At 48.1% G+C, this 16,934-nt stretch overlaps 1 long non-coding RNA gene across 1 annotated transcript; it reads right to left on the bottom strand.

The window, feature by feature from the left end:
- Positions 1-686: 686 nt before the first annotated feature.
- Positions 687-16,391, bottom strand: LOC115082503. The gene is made up of 3 exons (XR_003854183.1): positions 16,343-16,391; positions 8,493-8,524; positions 687-803 (listed from the first exon to the last, which is right to left on the bottom strand). It is a non-coding gene; the product is annotated as an uncharacterized LOC115082503 (long non-coding RNA).
- Between the last annotated feature and the right edge of the window lie 543 nt (positions 16,392-16,934).

Below are 16,934 nucleotides of genomic sequence, written 5' to 3'. Positions count from 1 at the left end.
CCTCTTTCATCGGCTAAGTGATGCTGGGTGGAAATGGATGCAATGAGAGGCAAAGACATGCCTCAGGAAGCCAGACAGATCCTCCCAGAAGAGTTCCTGGATGGCTCGGACAGATCTATGTGAAACTGGGTGTGTGGACGTGCAGGGCTCACCCTGGAGAAAGTGCTGGAAGAATCACACAAGTCCTTCTTACCTTCCATCAGGCACATTGGAGGCCAGAGGATGAGCGGAGGCTGCAGAGAGAGAACCCCACACAGGCTTCCTTTCACAGAGGTGAGAGAGCACAGGACCCCAGTGAGGGTCTTCGGTGCAGGACCTCTCTGCCTCCATTCTTACAGCAAAGCCATCAAGATCCTCTGCTGGTTTCATATTTGGGGAAACGAGGACCCTTGGCCAAGGACTGTCACTATGAAAGCAGTGAAGTGACGGCAGTCACCCTGGCGAGGGATTCATCTTCCTGACTTGGGCAGAGAAGGTGAGGATTGACTTTTCTGGGGACAATTCTCAAAGTGACCTCGTGCTCATGAGAAGTATGAATATCATCCTACTCGCTGTAGATAAAACTCATCCGTGTGTCCGTCCACATCGCGTGCACTTAGGGACACACTCAGCTGAGGCTTTCACAGGGGCTGGTTTAGGTGAGGTGAGGGAATGGTAGGTTAAGATACACATTGTACTTACATTTGTGCTTTGCACAACTTGCAGATATTTCTGTAGGTGACGCCATTAGTGCCACAGACTGGTTTATTGCCTCCTCTACATGCTGTCGCCAGTTTCTTCACATCTGAGGCTGGACATTTAGGCTGTAATTAGATAACAGAGAAATCAAATCTCATCTCTCACAGGGCCTTCCCACAGATCACAGGGTATGAGGTGTGATGTCCTGTCAGTGGGGCAGAGGATATTGGGAGACTGATGGTGATGTCTGTCAGGATCAGACGATGTTGGGGAGTGGTGCTGATGTCTGAGGGGTCACAGGATATTGGGGGAGTGGTGGTGATGTCTGAGGGGCTCAGAGGATGTTGGGGAGAGGTGCTGATGTCCGAGGGAGTCAGAGGATATTGGGGGAGTGGTGGTGATGTCTGAGGGGGTCAGAGGATGTTGGGGAGAGGTGGTGATGTCTGAGGGGGTCAGAGGATGTTGGGGGGTGGTGCTGATGTCTGAGGGGGGTCAGAGGATGTGGGGGAGTGGTGCTGATGTCTGAGGGAGTCAGAGGATGTGGGGGAGTGGTGGTGATGTCTGAGGGAGTCAGAGGATGTGGGGGAGTGGTGGTGATGTCTGAGGGGGTCAGAGGATGTGGAGGGAGTGGTGCTGATGTCTGAGGGGGTCAGAGGATATTGAGGAGTGGTGCTGATGTCTGAGGGGGTCAGAGGATGTGGGGGAGTGGTGCTGATGTCTGAGAGGGTCAGAGGATGTTGGGGGGTGGTGGTGATGTCTGAGGGAGTCAGAGGATGTGGGGGGAGTGGTGCTGATGTCTGAGGAGGTCAGAGGATGTTGGGGGAGTGGTGGTGATGTATGAGGGGTCAGAGGATGTTGGTGAGTGTTGGTGATGTCTGAGGGGTCACAGGATATTGGGGATGTGGTGGTGATGTCTGAGGGGCTCAGAGGATGTTGGGGAGAGGTGGTGATGTCCGAGGGAGTCAGAGGATATTGGGGAAGTGGTGGTGATGTCTGAGGGGCTCAGAGGATGTTGGGGAGTGGTGGTGATGTCTGAGGGGGTCAGAGGATGTTGGGGAGTGGTGGTGATGTCTGAGGGGGTCAGAGTATGTTGGAGGAGAGATGGTGATGTCGGAGGGGGTCAGAAGAGGTTGGGATATGGTGATGATGTCTGAGGGGGGTCAGAGGATGTGGGGGAGTGGTGCTGATGTCTGAGGGAGTCAGAGGATGTTGGGGAGTGGTGGTGATGTCGGAGGGAGTCAGAGGATGTTGGGATGTGGTGCTGCTGTCTGTGGGTATCAGAGGGTGGGAGTGTGTGCTGCTGTCTGTGGCTATCAGAGGATGGGAGTGTGTGCTGCTGTCTGTGGGTATTAGAGGATGGGAGTGTGTGCTGCTGTCTGTGGGTATCAGAGGACGGGAGTGTGTGCTGCTGTCTGTGGGTATCAGAGGATGGGAGTGTTTGCTGCTGTCTGTGAGTATCAGAGGATGGGAGCGTGTGCTGCTGTCTGTGGGTATCAGAGGATGGGAGCGTGTGCTGCTGTCTGTGGGTATCAGAGGATGGGAGCGTGTGCTGCTGTCTGTGGGTATCAGAGGACGGGAGCGTGTGCTGCTGTCTGTGAGTATCAGAGGACAGGAGTGTGTGCTGCTGTCTGTGGGTATCAGAGGATGGGAGTGTTTGCTGCTGTCTGTGGCTATCAGAGGATGGGAGCGTGTGCTGCTGTCTGTGGGTATCAGAGGACGGGAGTGTGTGCTGCTGTCTGTGAGTATCAGAGGACAGGAGTGTGTGCTGCTGTCTGTGCGTATCAGAAGATGGGAGCGTGTGCTGCTGTCTGTGGGTATCAGAGGATGGGAGTGTGTGCTGCTGTCTGTGGGTATCAGAGGATGGGAGCGTGTGCTGCTGTCTGTGAGTATCAGTGGATGGGAGTGTGTGCTGCTGTCTGTGCGTATCAGAAGATGGGAGTGTTTGCTGCTGTCTGTGGGTATCAGAGGATGGGAGCGTTTGCTGCTGTCTGTGGGTATCAGAGGATGGGAGCGTGTGCTGCTGTCTGTGGGTATCAGAGGATGGGAGTGTGTGCTGCTGTCTGTGGGTATCAGAGGATGGGAGCGTGTGCTGCTGTCTGTGAGTATCAGTGGATGGGAGCGTGTGCTGCTGTCTGTGGGTATCAGAGGATGGGAGTGTGTGCTGCTGTCTGTGGGTATTAGAGGCTGGGAGCGTGTGCCGCTGTCTGTGGGTATCAGAGGATGGGAGTGTGTGCTGCTGTCTGTGGGTATCAGAGGATGGGAGTGTGTGCTGCTGTCTGTGGGTATCAGAGGATGGGAGCGTGTGCTGCTGTCTGTGGGTATCAGAGGATGAGAGCGTGTGCTGCTGTCTGTGGGTATCAGAGGATGGGAGTGTGTGCTGCTGTCTGTGAGTATCAGAGGATGGGAGTGTGTGCTGCTGTCTGTGGGTATCAGAGGATGGGAGTGTGTGCTGCTGTCTGTGGGTATCAGAGGATGGGAGTGTGTGCTGCTGTTTGTGGGTATCAGAGGATGGGAGCGTGTGCTGCTGTCTGTGAGTATCAGAGGATGGGAGCGTGTGCTGCTGTCTGTGAGTATCAGAGGATGGGAGTGTGTGCTGCTGTCTGTGAGTATCAGAGGATGGGAGTGTGTGCTGCTGTCTGTGGGTATCAGAGGATTGGAGCGTGTGCTGCTGTCTGTGGGTATCAGAGGATGGGTGCGTGTGCTGCTGTCTGTGGGTATCATAGGATGGGAGCGTGTGCTGCTGTCTGTGAGTATCAGAGGATGGGAGTGTGTGCTGCTGTCTGTGAGTATCAGAGGATGGGAGTGTGTGCTGCTGTCTGTGGGTATCAGAGGATGGGAGCGTGTGCTGCTGTCTGTGGGTATCAGAGGATGGGAGCGTGTGCTGCTGTCTGTGGGTATCAGAGGATGGGAGCGTGTGCTGCTGTCTGTGGGTATCAGAGGATGGGAGCGTGTGCTGCTGTCTGTGGGTATCAGAGGATGGGAGTGTGTGCTGCTGTCTGTGGGTATCAGAGGATGGGAGCGTGTGCTGCTGTCTGTGGGTATCAGAGGATGGGAGCGTGTGCTGCTGTCTGTGGGTATCAGAGGATGGGAGCGTGTGCTGCTGTCTGTGGGTATCAGAGGATGGGAGCGTGTGCCGCTGTCTGTGGGTATCAGAGGATGGGAGTGTGTGCTGCTGTCTGTGGGTATCAGAGGATGGGAGTGTGTGCTGCTGTCTGTGAGTATCAGAGGATGGGAGTCGGTGCTGCTGTCTGTGGGTATCAGAGGATGGGAGTGTGTGCTGCTGTCTGTGGGTATCAGAGGATGGGAGCGTGTGCTGCTGTCTGTGGGTACCAGAGGATGGGAGTGTGTGCTGCTGTCTGTGGGTATCAGAGGGTGTGTGTGTGTGCTGCTGTCTGTGAGTATCAGAGGATGGGAGTGTGTGCTGCTGTCTGTGGGTATCAGAGGATGGGAGTGTGTGCTGCTGTCTGTGGGTATCAGAGGATGGGAGCGTGTGCTGCTGTCTGTGGGTATCAGAGGATGGTAGTGTGTGCTGCTGTCTGTGGGTATCAGAGGATGGGAGCGTGTGCTGCTGTCTGTGGGTATCAGAGGATGGGATGTCTGTGGGTATCAGAGGATGGGAGCGTGTGCTGCTGTCTGTGGGTATCAGAGGATGGGAGTGTGTGCTGCTGTCTGTGGCTATCAGAGGATAGGAGTGTGTGCTACTGTCTGTGGGTATCAGAGGATGGGAGCGTGTGCTGCTGTCTGTGAGTATCAGAGGATGGGAGCTTGTGCTGCTGTCTGTGAGTATCAGAGGATGGGAGCGTGTGCTGCTGTCTGTGGGTATCAGAGGATGGGAGCGTGTGCTGCTGTCTGTGAGTATCAGAGGATGGGAGCGTGTGCTGCTGTCTGTGGGTATCAGAGGATGGGAGCGTGTGCTGCTGTCTGTGAGTATCAGAGGATGGGAGCGTGTGCTGCTGTCTGTGGGTATCAGAGGATGGGAGCGTGTGCTGCTGTCTGTGAGTATCAGAGGATGGGAGCGTGTGCTGCTGTCTGTGTGTATCAGAGGATGGGAGCGTGTGCTGCTGTCTGTGTGTATCAGAGGATGGGAGCGTGTGCTGCTGTCTGTGGGTATCAGAGGATGGGAGCGTGTGCTGCTGTCTGTGGGTATCAGAGGATGGGAGCGTGTGCTGCTGTCTGTGGGTATCAGAGGATGGGAGCGTGTGCTGCTGTCTGTGAGTATCAGAGGATGGGAGCGTGTGCTGCTGTCTGTGGGTATCAGAGGATGGGAGTGTGTGCTGCTGTCTGTGGGTATCAGAGGATGGGAGCGTGTGCTGCTGTCTGTGGGTATCAGAGGATGGGAGCGTGTGCTGCTGTCTGTGGGTATCAGAGGATGGGAGCGTGTGCCGCTGTCTGTGTGTATCAGAGGATGGGAGCGTGTGCCGCTGTCTGTGGGTATCAGAGGATGGGAGCGTGTGCCGCTGTCTGTGGGTATCAGAGGATGGGAGCGTGTGCTGCTGTCTGTGAGTATCAGAGGATGGGAGCGTGTGCTGCTGTCTGTGGGTATCAGAGGATGGGAGCGTGTGCTGCTGTCTGTGGGTATCAGAGGATGGGAGCTTGTGCTGCTGTCTGTGAGTATCAGAGGATGGGAGCGTGTGCCGCTGTCTGTGAGTATCAGAGGATGGGAGCGTGTGCTGCTGTCTGTGGGTATCAGAGGATGGGAGCGTGTGCTGCTGTCTGTGGGTATCAGAGGATGGGAGCGTGTGCTGCTGTCTGTGGGTATCAGAGGATGGGAGCTTGTGCTGCTGTCTGTGAGTATCAGAGGATGGGAGCGTGTGCTGCTGTCTGTGGGTATCAGAGGATGGGAGTGTGTGCTGCTGTCTGTGGGTATCAGAGGATGGGAGTGTGTGCCGCTGTCTGTGGGTATCAGAGGATGGGAGCGTGTGCCGCTGTCTGTGAGTATCAGAGGATGGGAGCGTGTGCTGCTGTCTGTGGGTATCAGAGGATGGGAGCGTGTGCTGCTGTCTGTGAGTATCAGAGGATGGGAGCGTGTGCTGCTGTCTGTGGGTATCAGAGGATGGGAGCGTGTGCTGCTGTCTGTGAGTATCAGAGGATGGGAGCGTGTGCTGCTGTCTGTGGGTATCAGAGGATGGGAGCGTGTGCTGCTGTCTGTGAGTATCAGAGGATGGGAGTGTGTGCTGCTGTCTGTGGGTATCAGAGGATGGGAGCGTGTGCTGCTGTCTGTGGGTATTAGAGGATGGGAGTGTGTGCTGCTGTCTGTGAGTATCAGAGGATGGGAGTCGGTGCTGCTGTCTGTGAGTATGAGAGGATGGGAGTCGGTGCTGCTGTCTGTGGGTATTAGAGGATGGGAGTGTGTGCTGCTGTCTGTGAGTATCAGAGGATGGGAGTGTGTGCTGCTGTCTGTGGGTATTAGAGGATGGGAGTGTGTGCTGCTGTCTGTGAGTATCAGAGGATGGGAGTGTGTGCTGCTGTCTGTGGGTATCAGAGGATGGGAGCGTGTGCTGCTGTCTGTGAGTATCAGAGGATGGGAGCGTGTGCTGCTGTCTGTGGGTATTAGAGGATGGGAGTGTGTGCTGCTGTCTGTGAGTATCAGAGGATGGGAGCGTGTGCTGCTGTCTGTGAGTATCAGAGGATGGGAGTGTGTGCTGCTGTCTGTGAGTATCAGAGGATGGGAGTGTGTGCTGCTGTCTGTGGGTATTAGAGGATGGGAGTGTGTGCTGCTGTCTGTGAGTATCAGAGGATGGGAGTGTGTGCCGCTGTCTGTGGGTATTAGAGGATTGGAGCCTGTGCTGCTGTCTGTTGGTATTAGAGGATGGGAGCGTGTGCTGCTGTCTGTGGGTATCAGAGGATGGGAGTGTGTGCCGCTGTCTGTGAGTATCAGAGGATGGGAGTGTGTGCCGCTGTCTGTGGGTATTAGAGGATTGGAGCCTGTGCTGCTGTCTGTTGGTATTAGAGGATGGGAGTGTGTGCTGCTGTCTGTGAGTATCAGAGGATGGGAGTGTGTGCCGCTGTCTGTGGGTATTAGAGGATTGGAGCCTGTGCTGCTGTCTGTTGGTATTAGAGGATGGGAGTGTGTGCTGCAGTCTGTGAGGGTTAGAGGATGATGGGGGAGCGGTTCTGCTGTCTATGGAGGTTAGAGGATGTGAGGGGAGTGGTTCAGATCCCCACATTATACAGAGAGCCCCAGGAACCTGCTAACCCCCAGATTATACACAGAGTCCCAGGAACCTGCTAACGCCCACATTATAGAAAAAGGCCCTGGAATCTGTAACCTCCATATTATACAGAATCTCAAGATCCCGCTGATCCCCAGATTACAGAGAGACAGTCAGGATGCTGCTAACTCCCAGATTATATAGAGAGCCCCAGGATCCTGCTAACTCCTCGATTATACAGAGCGTCCCAGGATCCTGCTAATCCCCAGATTGTACAGAGACTCCCAAGATCCTGCTAACCCCCAGATTATACAGAGAGTCCCAGGATCCTGCTAACCCCCAGATTATACAGAGAGTCACAGGATCCTGCTAACTCCAGATTATACAGAGAGTCCCAGGATCGTGATAACTCCTAGATTGTACAGAGTGTCCCAGGATCCTGCTAACCCCCAGATTGTACAGAGAGTCCCAGGATCCTGCTAACCCCCAGATTATACAGAGAGTCCCAGGATCCTGCTAACCCCCAGATTATACAGAGAGTCCCAGGATCCTGCTAACTCCAGATTATACAGAGAGTCCCAGGATCCTGCTAACCCCAGATTATAGAGAGAATTCCAGGATCCTGCTAACCCCCAGATTATACAGAGAGTGCCAGGATCTGGTAACCCCCAGATTATACAGAGAGTCCCAGGTTCCTGATAACCTCCAGATTATACAGAGAGCCCCAGAATCCTGCTAACCCCCATATTATACAGCATGACCCATGTTCTGATCTGTCCTGTTAAGACGGAGGTGATTGCTGAGTAGGAAATCTGGAAAGTGGATAGTATTAGGGATGTGAATCGGGCTTCGGACGATTGAAAATATCGTCGATATTTTCAAAATCGTCAGAAATCGGGGGCTCTCCCAAAACAATAGGAATACCCCACAGTATTGATCGTGGGGGTTCTCTTATTGTTTTGGGGGAGGGCGTGAAAAACGGCACACAAAAATAACCCCTAAACCCACCACGACCCTTTAAAACTAACCCCTTAGCTTCCCCCACTCTCCCGACCCCCCTAAAAACTTTTTACAGGTACCTGGTGGTCCAGTGGGGGTCCCGGGAGCAATCTCCCGCTCCCAGGTGCGATCTCCCGCTCCGGGCCATCGGCTGCCACTAATCAAAATGGCGTCGATGGCCCTTTGCCCTTATCATGTGACAGGGTATCCGTGCCATTGGCCGGCCCCTGTCCATTATGGCCGGCGCCATGGACAGCCGGCGCCATATTTAAAAATGGCGCCAGCCATCCAGTGCTCCTACCATGTGACTGGGGCCGGCCAATGGCACGGATACCCTGTCACATGATAAGGGCAAAGGTCCATCGGCGCCATTTTGATTAGTGGCAGCCGACGGCCCGGGAGCGGGAGATCGCACCTGGGAGCGGGAGATCGCACCCGGGACCCCCACTGGACCACCAGGTACCTGTAAAAAGTTTTTGGGGGCTCGGGAGGGTGGGGGAAGCTAAGGGGTTAGTTTTAAGGGTCGGGGTTGGTTTTTTTTGTTTATCGGCTCGGGCGCAGCTGATAAAACAAAACTGCGATCGGGCCCGATGGAAAAAACCCCCACGTGTGAATCGGAACCGGAATCGGAACCGATCTCTAGTTAGTATATCCTGCGTTCACCTTGTATCCAGGACTCTCTTTTGGAAGAACACCTAGGAAAGAATGAAATGGACAAGAATTTAACAAATGCCACACAGTTACATCTGTCCAGCAACATAAACTGATCCTCCTCCTCCTCCTCCTCATCCCCCACCGGAAGCCACGTGGCCCGGGTCCGATCCCCAGACCTTCCCCCAGTCCTATGGCTGGTGCTGACCGGGCCGGGTGCGAAGGGGCACCAGACCCAGACGTGGGATCCATTTGTGGCTCCTCGGGGTGCAGGTGGAGGGAGGGGGAGAGGGTCGGGGTGGATTCCCGCCGGGGGTGGGGCCAGGACACTCTCTTTGACTTGTATTGTGCTGGGAAAGGGGGGGGGGGTCATGACTAATGGGGGGCAGGGTCGGGGTATTGTGAGCGTCCCTTGGGGGCTGGAAGGAAGGGTCATCACCGTGAAGGTACAGGGGCACTTTTTTTTTTTAATTTACTGGTGGCCCCAGGTTGAGACGGGGGTCCAGGGTTCAGTGGAAACATTAGGCAGGTTAGGCAGTTAAAAAGAAAAAAAAAAAGTTTTTTTTTTACAGAAGGAAAATATTTATCTTCTAATCACCAGAATATTTATATAAATAAAACCGTGTGATAAGTATCTGTCCCTCGGATTACCACCCCCTTAAGGTACTTCAAGGTAATTCACCCATGTGTTCGGTTTCTCTCAGCCCTGGGATTAAGTTAATGCATGACCCACTTATCTTCACCTTGAAAACCAAAAAACATCTTTCTTGCCATGGCCGCCAATCAGGGATGTCTTCGGCGTCCTTTTCTTTCCTACTAACCAATGATAAAATCGGCCAATGCCCGCAGGCTTCCCCCGTTCCCTCCCCCCTAACCTAACCTTCTCACCTCTTCCCCTAAGCTTCCCCCCCCCCCAGCCCTACTCTAACCTCTCCCACTACTCTAACCTCTCCCAAAATGTTTATCAAACGTTTTGAGCCTGCCTGGAGGCAGGCGCAGGTTGCGTGCGCCGGCAACCCGCCGTCACGCCATCCTCCGACGCATCGGAAGAATTCCACTGTGCTGGAGGCCTCTGGCCCCGTCCCTCCCCGCCTCACCCCACCCCTGCCCCACCCCCTCCCCGCCACTTTTGTAAAATCCCGAGACTTGGATGCGTCCCGGGGCTTTACACAGGTCACTGGCCCTTTATAAAATAGGACCGGTGCGCATAAACCCCCCTACACTCATAAAACATCTGGATTTGTGCGCGTAGGGCTTTGAAAATCAGCCCCATATAATTTTAAGATAACTTAGGGAAAACTCTTTTAGCAATGAAAGTATGATTTCTCTCTCTCCCAGACCGGACAACTCGCTGCCAAACTGTAACTGTTTTTTATTTATTAATATTATTATTATTATTATTATAGAGAACAACAATCATTTCTTTCATACATATATCATTTTAAGCTAAGTTAGGAAAACTCTTTAAGCAATGAAAGTATGTTTCCCTAAAGAAATAACACTCACTTTCTCCCAGCCCGGACCCGTCACTGCCATACTGTAACTGTTTTTTTTATTTATTATTATTATTATTATTATTATTATAGAGAACAACAATCATTTCTTTCATACATATATAATTTTAAGCTAAGTTAGGAAAACTCTTTAAGCAATGAAAGTATGTTTCCCTAAAGAAATAACACTCACTTTCTCCCAGCCCGGACCCGTCACTGCCACACTGTAACTGTTTTTATTTATTATTATTATTATTATTATTATTATTATTATAGAGAACAATCATTTTGTTCATACATATATAATTTTAAGCTAAGTTAGGAAAACTCTTTACGCAATGAAAGTATATTTCCCTAAAGAAATAACACTCACTCTCTCCCAACACGGACCCTTCACTGCCACACTGTAACTGTTTTTTATTTTTTATTATTATTATTATTATTATTATTATTATAGAGAACAGCAATCATTTCTTTCATACATATATAATTTTAAGCTAAGTTAGGAAAACTCTTTAAGCAATGAAAGTATGTTTCCCTAAAGAAATAACACTCACTCTCTCCCAACACGGACCCTTCACTGCCACACTGTAACTGTTTTTATTTATTATTATTATTATTATTATTATTATTATAGAGAACAGCAATCATTTCTTTCATACATATATAATTTTAAGCTAAGTTAGGAAAACTCTTTAAGCAATGAAAGTATGTTTCCCTAAAGAAATAACACTCACTCTCTCCCAACACGGACCCTTCACTGCCACACTGTAACTGTTTTTATTTATTATTATTATTATTATTATTATTATTATTATAGAGAACAGCAATCATTTCTTTCATACATATATAATTTTAAGCTAAGTTAGGAAAACTCTTTAAGCAATGAAAGTATGTTTCCCTAAAGAAATAACACTCACTCTCTCCCAGCTCAGACCCTATACTGCCACACTGTAACTGTTTTTTATTTATTTATTATTATTATAATAGAGAACAACAATCATTTCTTTCATACATATATAATGTTAAGCTAAGTTAGGAAAACTCTTTAAGCAATGAAAGTATGTTTCCATAAAGAAATAACACTCTCTCTGACCCAGCCCAGACCCATCACTGCCACACTGTAACTGTTTTTATTTATTTATTTATTTATTATTATTATTATTATTATTATTATTATAGAGAACAACAATCATTTCTTTCATACATATATAATTTTAAGCTAAGTTAGGAAAACTATTTAAGCAATGAAAATATGTTTCCCTAACGAAATAACACTCACTTTCTCCCAGCTCAGACCCTTCACTGCCACACTGTAACTGTTTTTTATTTATTATTATTATTATTATTGACAACAACAATCATTTCTTTCATACATATATAATTTTAAGCTAGGTTAGGAAAACTCTTTAAGCAATGAAAGTATGTTACCCTGAAGAAATAACACTCACTCTCTCCCAGCATGGACCCATCACTGCCACACTGTAACAGTTTTTATTTATTAATATTATTATTATTATTATTATGGAGAACAACAATCATTTCTTTCATACGTATATAATTTTAAGCTAAGTTAGGAAAACTCTTTAAGCAATGAAAGTATGTTACCCTAAAGAAATAACACTCACTCTCTCCCAGCCCAGACAATTTACTGCCACACTGTAACTGTTTTTATTTATTATTATTATTATTATTATTATTATAGAGAACAACAATCATTTCTTTCATACATATATAATTTTAAGCTAAGTTAGGAAAACTCTTTAAGCAATGAAAGTATGTTTCTAAAGAAATAACACTCACTCTCTCCCAGCCTGGACCTATCGCTGCCTCACTGTAACTGTTTTTATTTTTTATTATTATTATTATTATTATTATTATTATAGAGAACAACAATCATTTCTTTCATACATATATAATTTTAAGCTAAGTTAGGAAAACTCTTTAAACAATGAATGTATGTTTCCTAGAGAAATAACTCTCACTCTCTCCCAGCCTGGACCTATCGCTGCCACACCGTAACTGTTTTTTATTTTTTATTATTATTATTATTATTATTATTATTATAGAGAACAACAATCATTTCTTTCATACATATATAATTTTAAGCTAAGTTAGGAAAACTCTTTAAACAATGAATGTATGTTCCCTAATTTCTCTTAGCATTTCACTATCCATCTCACCATCTTGACCAGGTGGACTGTAGTATACTCCTGTCACTATAGTCTTCCCCAACACACAAGGGATTTCTACCCATAAAGATTCAATTTGTTTTTAGTCTCATGCAGGATGTTTATCCTGTTGGACTCTATGCCATCCCGGACATAAAGCGCCACACTTCCTCCCATCATAAAAACATAAGAAAATGCCATACTGGGTCAGACCAAGGGTCCATCAAGCCCAGCATCCTGTTTCCAACAGTGGCCAATCCACCGTATATCCAATCCACCGTATCTCCAAAGAGACAGAGACAAGATGGAGACGGTCCAGAGAAGGGCGACGAAAAGAGTGAATGGTCTTCATCGAATGACTTATGAGGAGAGATTGAAGAATCTAAATATGTACAACCCTGGAGGAAAGGAGGAGCAGAGGTGATATGACACAGACTTTCAGATACTTGAAAGGTTTTAATGATCCAAAGACAACGACAAACCTTTTCAGTTGGAAAAAAATCAGCAGAACCAGGGTCATGATTTGAAGCTCCAGGGAGGAAGACTCAGAACCAATGTCAGTAAGTATTTCTTCACGGAGAGGGTGGTGGTTGCCTGGAATGCCCTTCCGGAGGAAGTGGTGAAGACCAGAAATGTGAAAGACTTCAAAGGGGTGTGGGATAAACACTGTGGATCCATAAAGTTTTATAGGACGGAAATGAATGTGGGAAAAAAAAGATTTGCATTCACAAAAAAGCAGGGAGTAGCTGCTTTTTATGGCAGTTACTACCCCAAACCAAATAAGCCTGATACTTCACTTTCAATGCATATCCAGCATAGCTCTCTGCTTCAACGGCAGATGAGAAGAAAAACTGATACTTCACGCATATCCAGCATAGCTCTCTGCTTCAACGGCAGAGGAGAAGTAAAACTGATACTTCACGCATATCCAGCATAGCTCTCTGCTTCAACGGCAGAGGAGAAGTAAAACTGATACTTCACGCATATCCAGCATAGCTCTCTGCTTCACGGCAGGGGAGAAAGTCTGATACTTCAAGCATATCCAGCATAGCTCTCTGCTTCAACGGCAGGGGAGAAAGTCGGACACTTCAGCATATCCAGCATAAGCTCTCTGCTTCAACGGCAGGGGAAAAGTCTGATACTTCACGCATATCCAGCATAGCTCTCTGCTTCAACGGCAGGGGGAATGAAAAAAAGTGGGTCTATATACAGACAACCAACAAGGATTGAATTACATAGTCTGGGTAAACAAATAAGCATGGGTGTAGCTTGCTTATTGTGGCAGTTACTACCCCTAACTAATTAAGCTAGATATTTCACTTAGATGCAGCTCCAACACTGCTCTCTACATTAAGGGGGTCATTTCAAAGGAGTTACGCATGTAAATGTGACATACTATCGTAGCAATTTTCAAAAGCTATTTACTCGAGTAAAGTGCACTTACTTGAGTAAATCCTATGGACAATTCAATGGCATATATTGTAGCAATTTGAAAAGCCCACTTACTTGAGTAAAGTGTAATTTACTCGAGCAAAAACCAGTTTTGCTCGAGTAAATGCTTTTTAAATCTACCCCTAATGGTGGGGGTGGAAGGGAAATAGAACCAAAAGGTTACTAAGAACCAAGAGAAACAGATAAGTATGAAAAAAATAAAGTGCAAAACATGCTGGGCAGACTGGATGGGCCGTTTGATCTTCTTCTGCCGTCATTTCTATGTTTCTATAAGAACCTGGCAAGTAACTAAAAACTAAGTCTGTTCCATGTTACCATTGCTAATGGCAGAGGCTTCTCTTCAGTAGTAAATCACCTGGACCTACCACATCTTCTAGATTCACCGTGATTTGGTTCAGTACATCTGAATCATTACCCATGAAAACCTTCTCCAGTACCTGGTACCCCTCCCAACATCCTCTTCAGTAAACACCGAAGAAAAGAAATCATTTAATCTTTCGCGATGGCCTTATCTTCTCTAAGTGCCCCTTTAACCCCTCGATCATCTAACGGTCCAACTGACTCCCTCACAGGCTTTCTGCTTCGGATATATTTAAAAAAGTTTTTACTGTGAGTTTTTGCCTCTATGGCCAACTCTTTTCAAATTCTCTCTAGCCTGTCTTATCAATGTCTTACATTTAACTTGCCAACATTTATGCTTTATCCTATTTTCTTCTGTTGGATCCTTCTTCCAATTTTTGAATGAAGATCTTTTGGCTAAAATAGCTTCTTTCACCTCCCCTTTTAACCATGCCGGTAATCGTTTTGCCTTCTTTCCACCTTTCTTAATGTGATGGTAGTTCTCTCGTCATGATGTATCATTTACCACTGCTATGGATAATAGAAACAATGAGTCCAATGCAAAGGTGATGAGGTGGATCCTAGCTGTACAACCCTTCAGCTATAAGATGCAACATGGGTGAGTGGGGTTTAAGGAACTCCTCATACCTGTTGATTTCCTGCCTGTCTTGGACCACCTGTGTTGGCCTTCTCCCAAGTTGCAGCTTGATGTTACCAGATGGTGTCTCTTGGCTGCATAAAGAGAAGTGCCTTGCAGTGGACCGGTGAGTTGAAGGATTTCTTCATATCTGCTGATTTATCCACTTGGCCTGGAACATCTGCATTGGGCCTGCTCTTCAGTTGCAGCTTGATGTCATTGGACTGCATCTTTTGGACCGGAGCGGCGGCTGTCAGCAGGTTTTGACAGCTGACACTCAATTTTGCCGCGTCGGTTTTCTCGAGCCCGCTGACAGCCACGGGCCGACTTCAAATTTTTTTTTTTTTTTTTTTTACTTTTGGTAAATTTCGGGACCTCCGACTTAATATCGCCATGATATTAAGTCGGAGGGTGCACAGAAAAGCAACTTTTACTGCTTTTCTGTGCACTTTCCCGGTGTCCGAAGAAATTAGCGCCTACCTTTGGGTAGGCGCTAATGTCATCTCACCTTCAGAAAGAAATGAAAACCTGGCTGTTCGCTCAATGCTTACAGCTGAAGGAACATTCGACCAACCAGTACTGACTCACCTTTTTACCTTCCCACCCATTCCCTTCTCCCCCGTCCCTCCGCACCGGTCCCTGTCCTCCCCTGCCCCCCCGTTCACCTCATCTGAATCCGTCACCCACAGAATTTTATGCTAGAAACTGCTTAGGACAATTCTACCCGTCAAAAATTCAGATTCTCTATATGCAATCAGTTTGTTCGCTGACTATTTTGTTACATGGCTCTCCAATTGTAACTCGTCTGATCTTCTTCTTCTCTTCTAAACGCCCATGTTTATGCTCCCTGTTTTTTGTAACTTTGCCTTCTATAGCATTGTTAATTGTTTTTTTCCCCCCTAGTTATACTGTAAACCAGTCCGATAAGACTTGGTCTTGAGCATTGGTATATTAAAAGAATTTAAATAAATAATACATTAATAAATAGGCGCTAATTTCTGTAAGCAAAATGTGAGGCTTGGCTGCACATTTTTCTTTCTGAATCGCGCGGGAATACCTGATAGGGCCATCAACGTGCATTTGCATGTTGCGGGCGCTATTAGGTTCGGAGGGGTTGGACGCGCGTTTTCGGCCCCTTACTGAATAATGCTAGCACGTCGAAAATGCGTGTCCAATCAAGGGTTTTAACAGTGTGCTCTTTTCGGAGCGCACTGTACTGTATCGGCCCGACAGCGGGTCATTAAAACTTTATATGTGTGAACCAGCCCAGTCTGCCTCCTTCTATCCTTCTGCCTGTTTCACAAGCCGTATCCTCTCTCAGCTACCACAGCAGCCATTGTAGTAAGAGAGAAAAACACAAAAAACAGCAGCGCTACAGAAGTGTCCATACCTAGCAACTCTTCCTTGGTGAGAGAGAAGGTCCTCAAACCCCAAATGATGTAATCAGACAGTAAAATAATGTGGCAGGAAGATTCAGACATAATCCCCGGATGGATTATACAAATCTTCCAGGCACATCCAGGCGCGTTACCTGTGCATATAACACCTCCTGCACTCCAGAAGGAGGCTCCTCTGCACAGAAGGGCATTAGCAGTGACTACGAGAGACTGAGATCATTCCTAGCACACCCTGGCTTATGAGCGAGGCTCCTTCCTGCAAGGTTTGTGCAAAATACTGAGCCTTCTCTGCACAGAAAGCTCTTTCTAAGAAGAAATATCTTAATGTCCCTGAGATTGTCAGAGAGATGACCCCTCCCAGGGGTGACTGTACCTGAGAAGCAGGAAAGTGCCAGAGCAATGAACAGAAAGCTGCTGGTCCCTCCATGGTCCTGGCCAGGTGCTCTCTCTCGTTCTCCTTTGTACAGGTCAGCAGGCTCCCTCAGCAGACAGAGCCTGTGCTGTATACACCCAGGCAGTCCCTCCCCCTCCATAATATACACCCAGGCCAGTCCCTCCCCCTCCATAATATACACCCAGGGCAGTCCCTCCCCCTCCATAATATACACCCAGACAGTACCCTCCCCCTCCATAATATACACCCAGGCAGTCCCTCCCCCTCCATAATATACACCCAGCCAGTCCCTCCCCCTCCATAATATACACCCAGGCAGTCCCTCCCCCTCCATAATGGTGGAATTACCAGGCTGATACCATAAGGGGAGGAGAAACCAGAGGAAGATTGATAGAGGAGGAGGATACGGTCAGTTAATCACAGGAGGAGATCAAGGAATGCACCAGGGCAGAACATCAGGAACGATTTGACCTCTCCCAGGACCTCGTGTTTAAGGAACCTGTTCAGTGAGGTTTCGTCAGGGACTTGAAGGGGTTCAGTTAATCCCCAGCCGCCCCTTCCCCAGCCGCCC

This window comes from Rhinatrema bivittatum, unplaced genomic scaffold (genome assembly GCF_901001135.1).
Source record: "Rhinatrema bivittatum unplaced genomic scaffold, aRhiBiv1.1, whole genome shotgun sequence".
Lineage (NCBI taxonomy): Eukaryota > Metazoa > Chordata > Amphibia > Gymnophiona > Rhinatrematidae > Rhinatrema > Rhinatrema bivittatum.
Note: the sequence above shows the minus strand (reverse complement) of the source record. Positions and strands in the feature narration are given on the sequence as shown.